The sequence below is a fragment of the Microchirus variegatus genome, assembly GCF_963457635.1.
Source record: "Microchirus variegatus genome assembly, chromosome: 1".
Classification (NCBI taxonomy): domain Eukaryota; kingdom Metazoa; phylum Chordata; class Actinopteri; order Pleuronectiformes; family Soleidae; genus Microchirus; species Microchirus variegatus.
In genome coordinates, this window is record NC_139802.1 from 42103857 (window position 1) to 42118386 (window position 14530).

Here is a 14530-nt window from a genome sequence, read left to right on the forward strand (position 1 = left end):
TAAGGTTGAATGAAGGTTGTGACAAAGGTAACATTCTGGGAACTGAATGTGCAACCAAAACCATTACATTAGGAAACCTTTCCATGACAACCATAGGACTACCGAGGGGAAGCTTTCAGGGAACGTTATTACATTTTCTCACGTTTGTGGTGTTTTTTTTCCCACCGCGTGTCTGATTGTACGTATAATCACAATCAGTGTCTCTAATACGTTTAATGACTTCACTTCTCACAGCTTCATAAATTACTCTCAACACTTTCGTCACATTAAAAACAAAGTTACTGGTGAAAAGGTTTTTTCTATGGTCACGTTTGTCTCCAGCTGATATAAAAAAGTGTCCCTTCAAAGCGCTGTGGTTATGATGTGATGTGTGATTACAGAGAGGATTTGCCTCCATAATTATTGATAAACCAATAAAGAAAAGAAAAAATAATGTCCGGTCATTGGGAGCCGCTGCAGGGTCTATTAGCTCCATTGTGACCGTGAAGCTGCCAAGCTTTCATTCACTATCTCGTAATTGCTCATCATTATTAGATGAGCGCCCCCTTTGGCCAACAATCCCCCCTTGCTTTTCTGCCTCGCATCAACTATTAAAGTCAGACCAATTTGTGTTATATGGTGATGGAAAAATCACGGCGCTGCTCTCTGAGGCCTGATCCTAAATCCCCCCCGTTTGATGAAATCCATCCGTCCGTTCTGATTCTTTTTTTTTACGACCGAGACGAACGCGATGCACGACTTTCTCTGGACTCGGGGCTGAGTTTATGGCCGTGACGTTTTCCTGTCATTATGAGGCTCGGAGTCACTAAATCTTTGTGGGGGAGTTTTTAGTTGACAAACTTTTGGGGTAAACTGAGTAAACCGAGGTGAAAACCAACAATAGGGGTCATAAAAAAAACAAGAAGGCGGCCGCTGTCAATCAAAAACACGACATCACAGTGGCTTCTATCAACACGTTGGATCTGAACAGAATGTTGTGACATTTGCTCAGATTCTTGATGCTTTTGTTTATGGAATGATTTGTTTTGCTCAAACCCAGCAGTCCAGTGTCACTTGGCCACTCATATTCCAAGGGCGAATTCCAATTCCTATCTTAACCCTCAAGCTCAACCCTTAATCTTAACTGGCCCTCAAAACCAAAAGTGTTGAGGGGTTATTTTGTCACTTAGAAATGGGACACCCCCTTAAATGCAGTTACGTCTTCAGACTGTAGGGGGCAGAATAACGCGAAAGCTGCGTCCACATTTACGTCAGGATTATTTATTACAATCCGTTTGTCAGTCAAGTTATTAGGTTGTCAGTTAGTTATAAGATGATACTCGTACAAATACCACAACCACGGACATATTCAGCTGACAGTTACCACACACCACGGCTTATTGAAAAGTAAACGATAGCAAACGATCGCTTGTCCGCACCGGCCGACTATTGACAGAAGATCGTAAAATAAAAAAAATAAATGTTACGCAAAACAATGACGTCAGTAATCCATAATATGGACCTAAACTAAGATAATACAATGGTTTTAATCGTTTTTATATCTCTATTAACAAAGAAAATACTTCATTTGTAGCGTTACTCGTTTCGCCGCTTTCGACGCCATCTTTGTTATGAGAAAACACGCAATGCATTCTGGGTAGCCCTTGCTCCCAAGGGTGGTCTCGGAAAATCTCAATATTGAGGGCGATACAGCCCTTAAACTCGCCCCTCAACTTAATTTTTATGAGAATCGGGACAGCACTTGCACTAGAGGGAGCGCACATTTTTGAGATTGAGGGTTAAGATTGAGGATTAAGCGAAGAATTGGAATTCACCCAAAGTCTACAATCTCAGATTGAGTATTTCAACTCACGGAGCATAGGCAGAGTGGTGGTCAATATGCGCGACCAGTACACAGACAACTCCTTATGGTGTGGTCCATAAAAGGGGCACACCAAAATGTGGACTTTTGTCACTTTTTGTCAATATGCCACAGATGTCACAAACCCTGAGTGCTGGGTCGAGCGTTTACAGCCGTGGCAAACGCAACTGAATGTGCGTCGTTCCAGGCCCACGATCGACAAACCTGGCGATGTCCCACAAACACACACACACACACACACAAACACACCTTTGGATTGCAAATGAAAGCAATCGCACAGCAAAACTTCTTTGTTTTTCCTCTGGTTTAATATGTTTTCTTCTCTTTGGAGAAAACGCTCTCTCTCACACACACATATACACACACACATATATACACACACCAGATGCCTCACCACAGCCTGGAGGCAGCAGTGTTTTCTATAAAACTCCACTTTAACAGACTCCCCACCAATTACATAATAATCTAATCCATTTAGCTAAAAACAAACAAGTGGATCCAGAGAGAAATGGGAAAATTACAGAGTGCTTAAAGACACAAGAGTTTGCTGTTGCTGTTGCTGTTGTTGTTGTTGTTATTTTCCAACTGGAAACGGTGCTTGTAAATAAAATATCACAGAGAGGAGAGTGGACAGGAGCAGCCGCTGCGTCTGTGCAGTGTTTCTGTCAAACACATATTGACCAGAGAAAGAAAAAAAAACAAAAAAAAACATCAATTACTTTCATTATAGATTCAATTCTCTAGTGTTTTCTGTTGGTGCCGTCGCTTCCAGGTCTGGATGAGACGGTGACAGGAAAAGACATCCAGTAAACGATATAATAAATAAATAAATAAATAAATAAATAACTGTCAAATCAATAATGTTAGCATTTAGGAACATGTTTGATAAATGGAACATTACACCTGAGGCAGAGGGGGAAACAGAAACATAAGGTCCAGAGAGTTCTAACGTCAAGACGACTGTAAAAATATTATACATGTTGAAATTCCACCGACAAAAAATGTCTTTAACGAGAGGGAGTTTAAAGGCGCCATAGGTAAGAATGTGGCCAAAAACGGTTACTACACTCAAATTCAAAATACTGAGGTCTTTTCGGTTCCGATTTTACAAAACAACACAAAAATACACACAATTCAAGCTTCAAGCTCAACTTATATGATTAATTATAGTAATTCTGTCCAGTTCTGTATACACTCTTAGAAATAAGGGTTCCAAAAGGGTTCTACTACAAGGGCTGAGGTTCTACCTGGAACCGTTTGCTTCTGAAAAGGGTTCTTGGTAACACTAATGGTTCCAGTAAGAACCATTTTGATCCAGAGAACCCTTTAAAACCTCTTTCCTGAATAAAGGGTTTTAAAAGGGTTCTTGGTGGAACCCTCCAAAAGGGTTATAAAGGGGTTATAAAGGGTTATAACGGGTTATAAAGGGTTCTCCTGTGAGGACAAGCCGAAGAACCTTATATGGTTCTACTTAGCACTCTTATAAGTGTGGAGTATAGAGTTCTTTTAGCAACTGTAAAAATGCTTGTGATTGTATTTATATTGGGGTTTTTTTAAAGGCAGAATTCTATGTCAGAAATCTGCCATTTTTCCTGCTTTTTAACTGTAATTAAAAAAAAAAAAGGGATTAAAGTCGGGATTTTAATCTCAGAGTATTTTTTTTCCCCTCAGATTATTTCCAAATCCACTTCCTTACATTTTTTCATTTTTCTTTTCTGTTCCACGATCTTTTTGGCGTCTATTTTTTTCCAATTTCTCATTCACTATAAACTCTTTTGAATTTATGTTGCCATTACTGAGGTTTGATGTTGATTAAATATTTAAAGGTGCATTATGTAATAACGGGCCGTAAAATCCTCCTAATATGTCACAGAGACTCAGGAATAATGTTCATATAACAAACTGAACTCACCAACAACAACAGTACAGACAAAATATTTCCATTAAAAAAACATATTTTGCAGACTGCAAATCAGGTTTATGTTTAGAAATCAAGTTTTGGCATGTGGCGCCACCTACCGCCGTCCACCAATCAATGCAGTCAGTAGTGCCTAGGCTGCCGAGCAACCACGGGTTGCCAGTTAGGTCAGAAAACGAAACCTAAAAGACCTCTGTGTTTTGAATTTGAGTGTAGTAACCGTTTTTGGCCACATTCTCATTCCACATATGGCGCCTTTAATAAAGATGTAAACGCTCTTTACATTTTCTTCATGTTGGTTCAAACCAACATGGTTTGGACAATAACTTTTCTTATAGAAATATAATATATACACATTATGGAAGAACCATGTCTGCCATTTATTCAGGCACATTTCAGTCTGTATTCTCACGGCGTTACGGGCTGTTTGAAGAGACGCACTTCCTGACGATTACTCTGCAATATTCCTCTCTTTCATCTTCCTCCCTGAACACAACAGAGAGACGAGCGCATGACAAAGTAGTCATGGAGGCATAGAGGGGGGATCGGCCATCGAGTGGAAAAGAACACTTTAGGCTAATGGAGGAAGCCGCTGGACTTTAGTCGTTCAACTAAAACGCCATCACCATCCCGAGCTGCTCGCTAATGTATCGTCCATTCGAGATGGCTGGACAATCGCCGTTCCTCCGTCCGTTTTTTTTAAAATCAGAGGAACAGGAGCAGAAACATCACTGATTGAAAGTATAGGTTGATGAAAAGTACTTTTTTTGATGCTTGCAGAGGTTGAAATTATAGTGCTCTATAATGAATCTGTCCTCTTTGGAAAAAGAACATTTTCCACCAAAAATCCTTTAAATTATACGTTTGCTGAAGGGTGATTCTGAAAAGATGTGAAGGATAAGACAAGATAATCCTTTATTATTAGTTTCACAAAAGGGAAAAGTTGCAACGCTACAACGACAAAGACAGACGAAAAGTAAACACATTAAATGCATCTTGAAATCAATGAATAAATTAAAGGCGCCATATGTAAGAATGTGGCCAAAAACGGTAACTACATTCAAATTCAAAATACAGAGGTCTTTTAGGCTTCGTTTTCTGACGTAACTGCAGCTGAGACTCTACTGACTGCAATGATTGGTAAAAGGCGGTAGGTGGCGCCACATTTCAAAATATAAACATGATTTGCAGTCTGCAAAAGATGTATTTTTAATGCAAATATTTTGTCTGTACTGTTGTTGTTGGTGAGTTCAGTTTGTTATATGAACATTATTCCTGAGTCTCTGTGACATATTAGGAGGATTTTATGGCCAGTTGCTTTAGATTTATTACATAATGCACCTTTAATATTTCCTACTTTAAAGAAAATTTCCTTCAAAATCCCTTTATATTACACATTAAATAGAGAATATTAAATGTTAAGATAATAAAAATAGCGGAAACATTGTAAAGATTTGCACATATAACATTTTTTCTAGTGCTGTCAAACATTCACGGTGTCAACAGCGTTTAACGGCGTCAACAGCGTTTCCCGGCATCAACAGCGTTTCACGGCGTCAACAGCGTTCAACGGCGTTCAACGGCGTCAACAGCGTTTAATGGAGTCAACAGCGTTTAATGGCGTCAACAGCGTTTAACGGCGTCAACAGCGTTTAACAGCGTCAACAGCGTTTAACGGCGTCAACAGCGTTTAAACGGTGTCAACAGCGTTTAATGTCGTCAACAGCATTTTATGGCGTCAACAGCATTTTATGGCGTCAACAGCGTTTAATGGCGTCAACAGCATTTAATGGCGTCAACAGCATTTAATGGCGTCAACAGCGTTTAACGGCATCAACGTTAAAGCACAGCGCGTTTCCATGACGACTAACCGTGGCCATGTTAACCCGACTCTGGATTGTTAAAATGAGTCTCTTAAGTAACGCTAAACTTTAAAAACAGAGGCACACATACGCAAGTACACAGTTACGCTAGTTATTTGTTAGCGTTGCTCTTTTCCTTTAATAAACAGACCGCTCCAGTTCCACTGTAAGCGAGCTAACGGCGCTAACGGAGCTAACTGGTAGAAGGCGCCTGGACTCCGGTAAACATGACGTCATGGGCGTCTTTTTCCGGTCAGTTGTCATGGCAACTAACAATGAGTCTAAATTGAAGAAAATGGTGAAAAATGTCAAACAATACAATTTCCTTAAATGTCCCAGGCAAAAAAAAGAATTAATCAAAATATTGTTGTTCTTTTTTTGAACAATTAATTCAATCAATTACTATAATTATTATTATCAGTCGACTGCTGTTGTCAACATTGAAATGTTGCTCACGCTTCACAAAAAGCATTGAGGAAAAATAATAATAATAATAATAAGTACTCTCCGTCACGCTGATGCTAATTAAAAAGAAACAGAAAAGCTTTGTTCTGTGTGACTCAGATGTGACGATAACACACGATCTGAAGAGAGTCCAACCCTTAAGTGCTTGAGCTAATACGTCTCTCAGAAGCACCATCAAAGGTTTGAGGCTCATTTGCAGCGTTTACTTAACAAAAAACAACATCAATGAGCAGCGGAGCGGAGTGCAAAGTTACCGTCGGAGAACAATCAAACAAAAAGGAAACAAGAGTCCGTCTGATGTTTTCTATGATTTGGTCAAAAAAAAAAAAAAAGGTCGATACCACAGACATGAAAACAAAGAAACTGCTTCGACTGAGAAAACACAGACGGACTCGCGAAGACGGTTGATTGTAAAAAAACAGTGTGGAGATCGTGAGGAGGCCGATGGCCGACGCTGACGCTGAGAGAGAGCAAACAAACAAACAGGGGAGCGACGGGTGAGTGGAGAATATATAGAGGGCTAACGAGAACCAGGTGGAAGCAATCAATGCAGCACAGGTGCTGCTAATGAGCAAAGCAGAAACTAACAGGGAGTGGAACTTTGGTCCTTTGTCACACTGGTGAATATATTGGGTTTTAAAAACTGGGAAAGCACAATTTTGGACTTTTTTGGAGAGTTTGGGCCGATAACTGATACATATATACATGAAATGAACATAATATTGTATATTACTATACATTGTCTTCATTGTGCAAAATAATAAACATGCTAGCTAGCATAAAAGTCAAGGTAGCAGCTTATTCAGACTCCTTCTTTCGCCATTAGCAATATCACTGGGTCTTAGTGTGTTTTTCGTTACCTGACAATACATTTTAAAGCAAATAATAGTAATAGTAATAATATTTTTATTTGATTTATAAAGCACTTGACATTTGGAAACAAAGTGTTACACGAGCAGATTTAAAAACAAGCGTAAAAACATACCTTAAACTCAGAGCTAGCTTAAAAATATACAAATATCAGGCAATATCAATGTGTTTGTCGTTACCTGATAAAACATTTTAAAGCTAATAATAGCAATAATATTTGTATTTGATTTATAAAGCATTTGACATTTGTAAACACACCTCAAAATGCTACACAAGCAGATTTAAAAACAAGTGTAAAAACATACCTTAAACTCAGAGCTAGCTTAAAAACATACAAATATCAGGCAAAACCAATGTGTTTGTCAATACATTTTAAAGCAGATACTAATAATAATAATTTTATTTGATTTATAAAGCACTTGAAATTTGGAAACGAGTCTCAAAATGCTACATAAGCAGATTTAAAAACATACCTTAAACTCAGAGCTAGCTTAAAAAACATACAAGTATCGGCTAATACCGATATTGTGCGGATAATATTGTGCATCCATACTGTCCACACACGCTGAGGTCACAAAAACAATGTGAAGAGACACTTGGCCCCAGCAGGAGCTATTTTTACGAATGGTTCATGATGTTAAATATAAACATCACCAAAGAAAGCCACAGAGTAGCTACGATAAGCGCTAAACGCCGTGGCAAACCTTTTGACATAGGGGCGAGTCCATTAAAGACGACGACGGTAAAGATGATGGATGATATTTGGCCTGAAAAGATGCGCTAAATTTGAATAAAACGCAGTGAATCTCTGCTCGATTGCGGTCTTCATTGTTAGCGGACGGGCAAGTCAACCGTGAGGTATTTTTACATTATCGAGTTTGGAGACCACCTCGCATTCATCATGTATTGATATAAATAAATACCAATAATCGGACGCTAAAGGCTCCTTCTGTCGAACAGACAGCGTTTGAAAGTGCACTTCCCTCGTCCAGCTGGCGTGTTGTTAGCAGTAAATGCTTATTAGCTTTTAGATTGATGCGTACGTCTGTGGACCTCTGAATGCCGTACACTTTAGATGCAAAGATAATGAGCGAGAGGTTCCAGAGGAAATTCTTTATCTTACAGCAGGTCAGTAAATTACAGGTCTTGGTTGAGTAGAAAATGGGCACTTAGTCATTTATTTCCTGCTACCTCCTTTAAGTGCTCACGGGGAGCCTCGACACAGTGGACGCGGGCAGATCTTCGTCCTACGTGTCCCCGGGGAACTGTGATCATGTACCGGGGAACGTGAGTGCTGTCGCCTTGGTGTTATTATCGCAGCTGTGGGCACACAACAAAACACAACAGAACACACACCGAGGTGGAGGCAAAACAACACAGAGGAGGTTCACTGACTGCAGACACTTATTTTCAGGTAGGAGGCGGATCGATACAGTTAGTGTGATTTACTATAGAGAGGAGAACGATCATTTACACTGAGAGCACAATAAAGTAGAGTGTTTCTTCTTTCACTTAGTCCACCGTTCACTCTGTGAAATGTTAGTCTTTTTCTAAAAAACTTGGTATTTTTGTGTAACTGTGGTGAGTCACTTTTAAATATACGCAACAACACAACATCTAAAACTGACCGGAATTAAAAGATTTTTATTGGAAGTTGTAATTGACGCTTACACCTTGCATATAGTCAATTCTGATCAGAAACATACGGTGGCCCAGAGGTGTCAGACCAAATACAAACGCCACAACACAAATACAAAAGCCACAACACAAACACAAATGCCACAACAAAACAAACAAACGACACAACACAAATAAAAACGACACAACACAGATATGAAAGCCACAACACAAATACAAACGCCAAAAACGCAAATACAAACGACACAACACAAATACAAAAGCCACAACACAAACGCCAAAACGCAAATACAAACGACACAACACAAATACAAAAGCCACAACACAAATACAAAAGCCACAACACAAACGCTACAACACAAACACAAAAGCCACAACACAAATACAAAAGCCACAACACAAACGCCACAATGCAAATACAATCGCCACAACGCAAATACAAACGACACAACGGAAGTGACCTACAACAGAGTCAAAAAATAATCTTGAATGTGGCTCAATTCACAGCATGCAGTACAATTTCAATTGATAAAACTTGTCAAAATTTATTTTTATTATATTATATAAAAGTACATAAATGTGTTTTAATTAATTATTGCTTGTTTAAGATAATATAATATAAAAAATAACATAATTAGCATAATTTTTTCCCAACATGACTCTCTGTTTTTATCAGTATATCGTGTCACCTGCCAAAATTCCCACAGATAGACGAGCCAACAGCGACATTGCGCTAGTAAAGCGAGACTACTGCAAACAGTTTGGAATATGACCAGAACCCAGATTGCACTGTGGGTCCGTTTCTATGCTGTGTTCACGTCATGTTCACGTTTGTTAATTACAAGTTAAGAAATGGTGACATTTCAGTAGTGCTAGCATCAGCCGTTCAAATGACATCATGCTAATGCTAACATTCCATACAGTGACCCTAGCTAATCAGTTCATTAAAACATTACAGCTCTTGGACCAGCGTTGTTCTCCCTGTTACCGATGCATTTTTAGCAACTCTTGCTACATAGTTAGCGGTGACCAAGAGAGACCGCTCAGCTAACGTGCGTTAGCGTTCTTCGTTAAAGTGACGTCTGTCTCTCTCTCTGTTTTTTGTTGGTTTAAACTAAATTCCGACAACGACCGTTAGCGTCCTAACTAGCGTCATGTTCTCTGTGGGCTAAAGTAACTGCTCGTTTGTTAACGTGATGGAGTTTACGTGAATGTGTCTGACCACGTCCGGTGGTGGTTTGGTGGTTGGTGGATTTGTCTTTAGTGCATTTACACCTTTATGACCGAGTCAGAGTTAGAGCACAGTATAACGGCCGTTACAGACTGAGCCTTCACATGCCCTGGTCGATGCTTTCTAATATTTATTTCCAGGATGTTGTTGCTCTGAGGGAAAACAGCTTTTTATTTATTCATTTTTTCTGAAACATTTATTTGAGAACTGAAGGCACATAAATATCCAAGGGTTTGTTCTCAGGTATGAGATCAAAGCTTGACCTCGGGTTTCATCCAGTAGTTGCTGTTTTTATGTTTATTATGTATTTGTATAATGGCTTTTATATCTTTTTTAGTGATGCAATATTTGGAGCACTTTTTTTTCCAAATACAAAGTTGATTATAAAATATTATTTTTAATATTATCATTACAACTCAAAACAATGAGCCTCAGTGTGCCATATATATATACATATATATATATGTATGTATATGGGTTAGGGTTATTTATATAATATAGAAATATTGGGTGTGCTGTTTTACTTCTTCTTTCTATCTGAAATAAAGTTAAGATAGGTAAAATGTTGTTATTTATAAAAATACAGAAATAATAGAGCCAAATGAGAAATTGATGTAACAGAATTTAATGCTAATTTTATTAAATTAGCATTAGAGCTTTTAATTGTTTTTTACTTTACTTTTACTTTTTTTTGAATCTCAAAGTACTACAAAGGCAGGTAAAAGGCACCCATAAAACATACATTAAAGTATTAAAAATACATAGCCCTAATTGTATGATTTCCTAAAAAGAAATGTCTTTAAATTCTCACCAATTCTCTTTGTTCAAGAAAGAGAATTGGTGAGAATGTACATTATATTGATAGACTATATAAGTTGCAATTTACTTGTGTGTGTATATATAAGTAAATTGCAACTTATATGCAGACTTTATATTAAATATATATATATATACATGTATATATATTTAATATAAAGTCTCTCTAAAAATAGCAACGCTCCGTGCTATTCGTTCCTCAACAGACACAGAAGAATAAGTAAACAACCAATTTAATATCAGGATCACTGTAAAAAAACCAAAAACATTGGGTCAAGCCTCTGCCCTGTGAGCACTCTTCTTAATCAAATAAATCCTTGAATCATCTGCATATTGAGTCCTATTTATAAACCCTCTCTCTTAACCTTTTGACCATCACGTATCCATTTTGAAAAAAAACAAAAACAAACAGGCGCGGTGGCTTCACCGCAGAAACGAGACATCCATAAAGCTGCATTGCATCTGCGATAAGTGGCAAGTCCATTTCCTTTCACATTAGGGCTCAGCCAATGGGAAACTTTTTTTTTTTTTTTTTTTCGTCTCTCATTGAGCACAACAGCAGATCTGTCTTTCATCTAAACCCAGTGACTCAATCAATTATGCATGTTAGCAACACGCGGCCTTTCTCACTCGAGTACATGAGAGCATCGCGGCTGACGTGGCGTGACGCCCGTGATGTTTGCGCGACGACGGCTGTGGCGGCGCCGCCTTTATTCCGCAGCTCGTGACCAAACCTTCAGTGAGACTCCTCTGTCCTTTTAGAGCTCCGCCGCATTCACCTGCGACGGCTTCGCAAACCATGAAAATAAATTTTTAGTCCTCCGGCGTCTTCGAAATGTCACGTTCACTGAGGCGGTAAACAAGTGTTTCTCCACCAGCCTCCTACTGCAAGTGATGGCAGTTTCACACTAAAGCCACACTTAGAATTCAACATTCAAGGTGTTTATTTTGCACGTTGTGCATGAACAGACAGTCCAGCCAGACTCATGAGGAAATGTTGTGCGTTCATTCATGCAGTCATTTGAAAGGCAGAGAAGACGAAATTGCAAAAAGAAAAAAACGTGCAAAAAAAGTAGGCAAATCAGATTTGACACTGCATGAAACAACAGACAAGATATACAACCCCGCTAGCTTAATAAACGTGCATTTACAAGGCAAACGTACTCCTAAATTTCAATACAGTAACAATCACGAAAGAGCCTGTAACAATAATGTTGTATGAACGGACTCTCTAACTGATTTTCAGTGTATTAATCCTGAGAAAGCACAGATTAAACGATCCAGTCAAGACCCAGGACAACACAATCCAATCCAATGATTTCAGGGAGGGGATTCCAGGGATTTGGGATCGCACAGAAACTCACATGATGTAACGTGACTTTAGAATATAAACAGACATGGAGGCGGACTGTTGGCCAGATAAACTATGGATGAAGTCATGGCTGAGAAGATGGAACAAGTTATGGTTCTAAATAAAAATACGTTTCCCACACTCTTAGAAATAAAAGTGCTAAATAGAACCATATAAGGTTCTTCGGCTTGTCCTCATGAGAACCCTTTTTGGCTCCAGGTGAAACATTTATAAAAAGGTTTCACCTGGAACCCTTTTGGTGGGTTCCACCAAGAACCCTTTTATTCAGGAAAGGGGTTTTAAAGGGTTCTCTGGATCAAAATAGTTCTTACTGGAACCATTAGTGTTACCAAGAACCCTTGAAAAACCCTTTCTTCGAAGCAAATAGTTAGGCCTTGTAGAAGGACCCTTTTGGAACCCTTATTTCTAAGATTGCAGCCAACAACATTGGTTATTGTTGTAAATGTATAATACTTACGAATTGAAACCAGGAAGACTTCAAATCAGCCCAAAATGAGAAGACACCAACAATTGTTGGAAGAAGGTAAAGAATATCTTCAAACGCAAAGAGCTGAGGAACATGGACCAGAACTGGAGGAACCTGCGAAGACACTGTGGAGGCAGGGTTCATGCACACAGGTGAAACTCATAAGACACAGGTGATTGACAGCAGACAATCAGCATGGAGGTAAAACAAGGAGAAACTGTCATAAAACGAGTACAAAAAACACAGGATAAAAGATATTTAATCCATGAAAATAACAGAAAGTGCAATAAATGCTACAAACAAAAGCGCAAACTGAATAAATATGATACAGGACTTTGGATCCTCAGGTCAGATGTTGGTGGGTTAGGGTTAGGGTTGGCAGGGTTAGGGTTGGTGGGTTAGGGTTAGGGTTGGTGGGTTAGGGTTGGCGGGTTAGGGTTAGGGTTGGTGGGTTAGGGTTGGCGGGTTAGGGTTGGTAGGGTTAGGGTTGGTGGGTTAGGGTTGGTAGGGTTAGGGTTGGTGGTTAGGGTTGGTGGTTAGGGTTGGTGGGTTAGGGTTGGTAGGGTTAGGGTTGGTGGGTTAGGGCAAGGGTTAGGGTTAGGGATAATTAATTTTTACTCCTGTTACTACTAGCAGTTGTGTTTGCCATCCACCAGAAAACAAAAGAAGAACCCCCGTACAGGAACAGTTCTGGTTACTGGTATGGATCGGGTAACACGGTAACAGGCCGGAGCGAGGAACCTTTGAGACGCTGACAAACGCAGAGTTGGGATCATGGAAGAACAACAACAACTCAGTGACTCAGTGGCAGAAGAAGTTGGCTGAGGCCGTTTCACCACGAGTGGGAGTCAGATCTGGCACAGAGCGCTGGTGTCAGGCCTTTGTTCAAATAATGCAGCAGCTTGTGATGTTGATGAGAGATTACACAGGTGGATTTGGTGTGAAAACTGAACTGTGCTTCCACACCCGTGACAAACAGCGAACAAACAACCAACCGACCACACGAGGGAGGGAGGGAGGGAGGGAGAACAAAGGACAGGGAGGGAAAATGGAATGGAGAGAATCTAATTATAACATGACGGCTATTAAGAAGCAGCTAATTCACTTTTCTGGGAAGACTTTCCATTTTCCATTTTTTGTAACCAAGCTGAATGGATTTTCTCTCCTTCAGCCAAAAAGGGTTCAGTATGTAATATTATTATATTTTTGTGTATATATGACTATTATAACATGGACAAAGAATCTCATCTTTTCTGGTCTGTGAGGGCCACCGTAGAGTCCTCATTTTGTCCACTTTTGGCTTCTACCTTTAGGAGGTCACCACAGTGGATCATCTCATCCTCATCTCATGTCCTCCACAACATCCATGGACCTTCTCTGTGGTCCTCCTGCTTTTCCTTCTGCCTAGCGGCTCCATCTTCAACACCCTCTGTCCACTATAATCACAGGACCAAACCCTCTCAACCTTCTCTGACTTTATCTCCAAACCGTTCAATCTGAGTTGTCCCTCAAACATTTTCTAATCCTGTCCTTCCTAGTCAGCATCTTCTCCACTTCCTGTCTTTTAGACAGTGCCGCTTTCTCTAGAACAAAACGTACATTAATTAGCTAGTGTTGGGGTAAAGTTCTTCTACTTCTGACGCACACAACAAACCCTCAACGCAACACAACGTTCACAACCTGGTCCAAATGCATGTTCTTCTTGTGTATGCATGGTTTTCCTCTGGGTTCTCCATTTTCCGAGGGTTAATTGAACACTTTTGAATGGTGAACGTGAGAGTAAATGTCTGAACACTAACCCTGACACAAATTATATCAAACACCTGAGAGACTTCGCAAAAACACGGCAACAACCCCAACCATCTCCACCCCTGACTTGTCGTTATTATACGAGCGTAACACGGTTACATCGTCCGATATTTTACTTAGCGTACGCGGTGATTTGTGGCGGCTGCTCTCTGCTGTAATTGCGGGGGCTGTGCGGAAGAAAGTAATTAGATCTGTGTTTCGCTCGCAGCTCTCTGTTTTCCA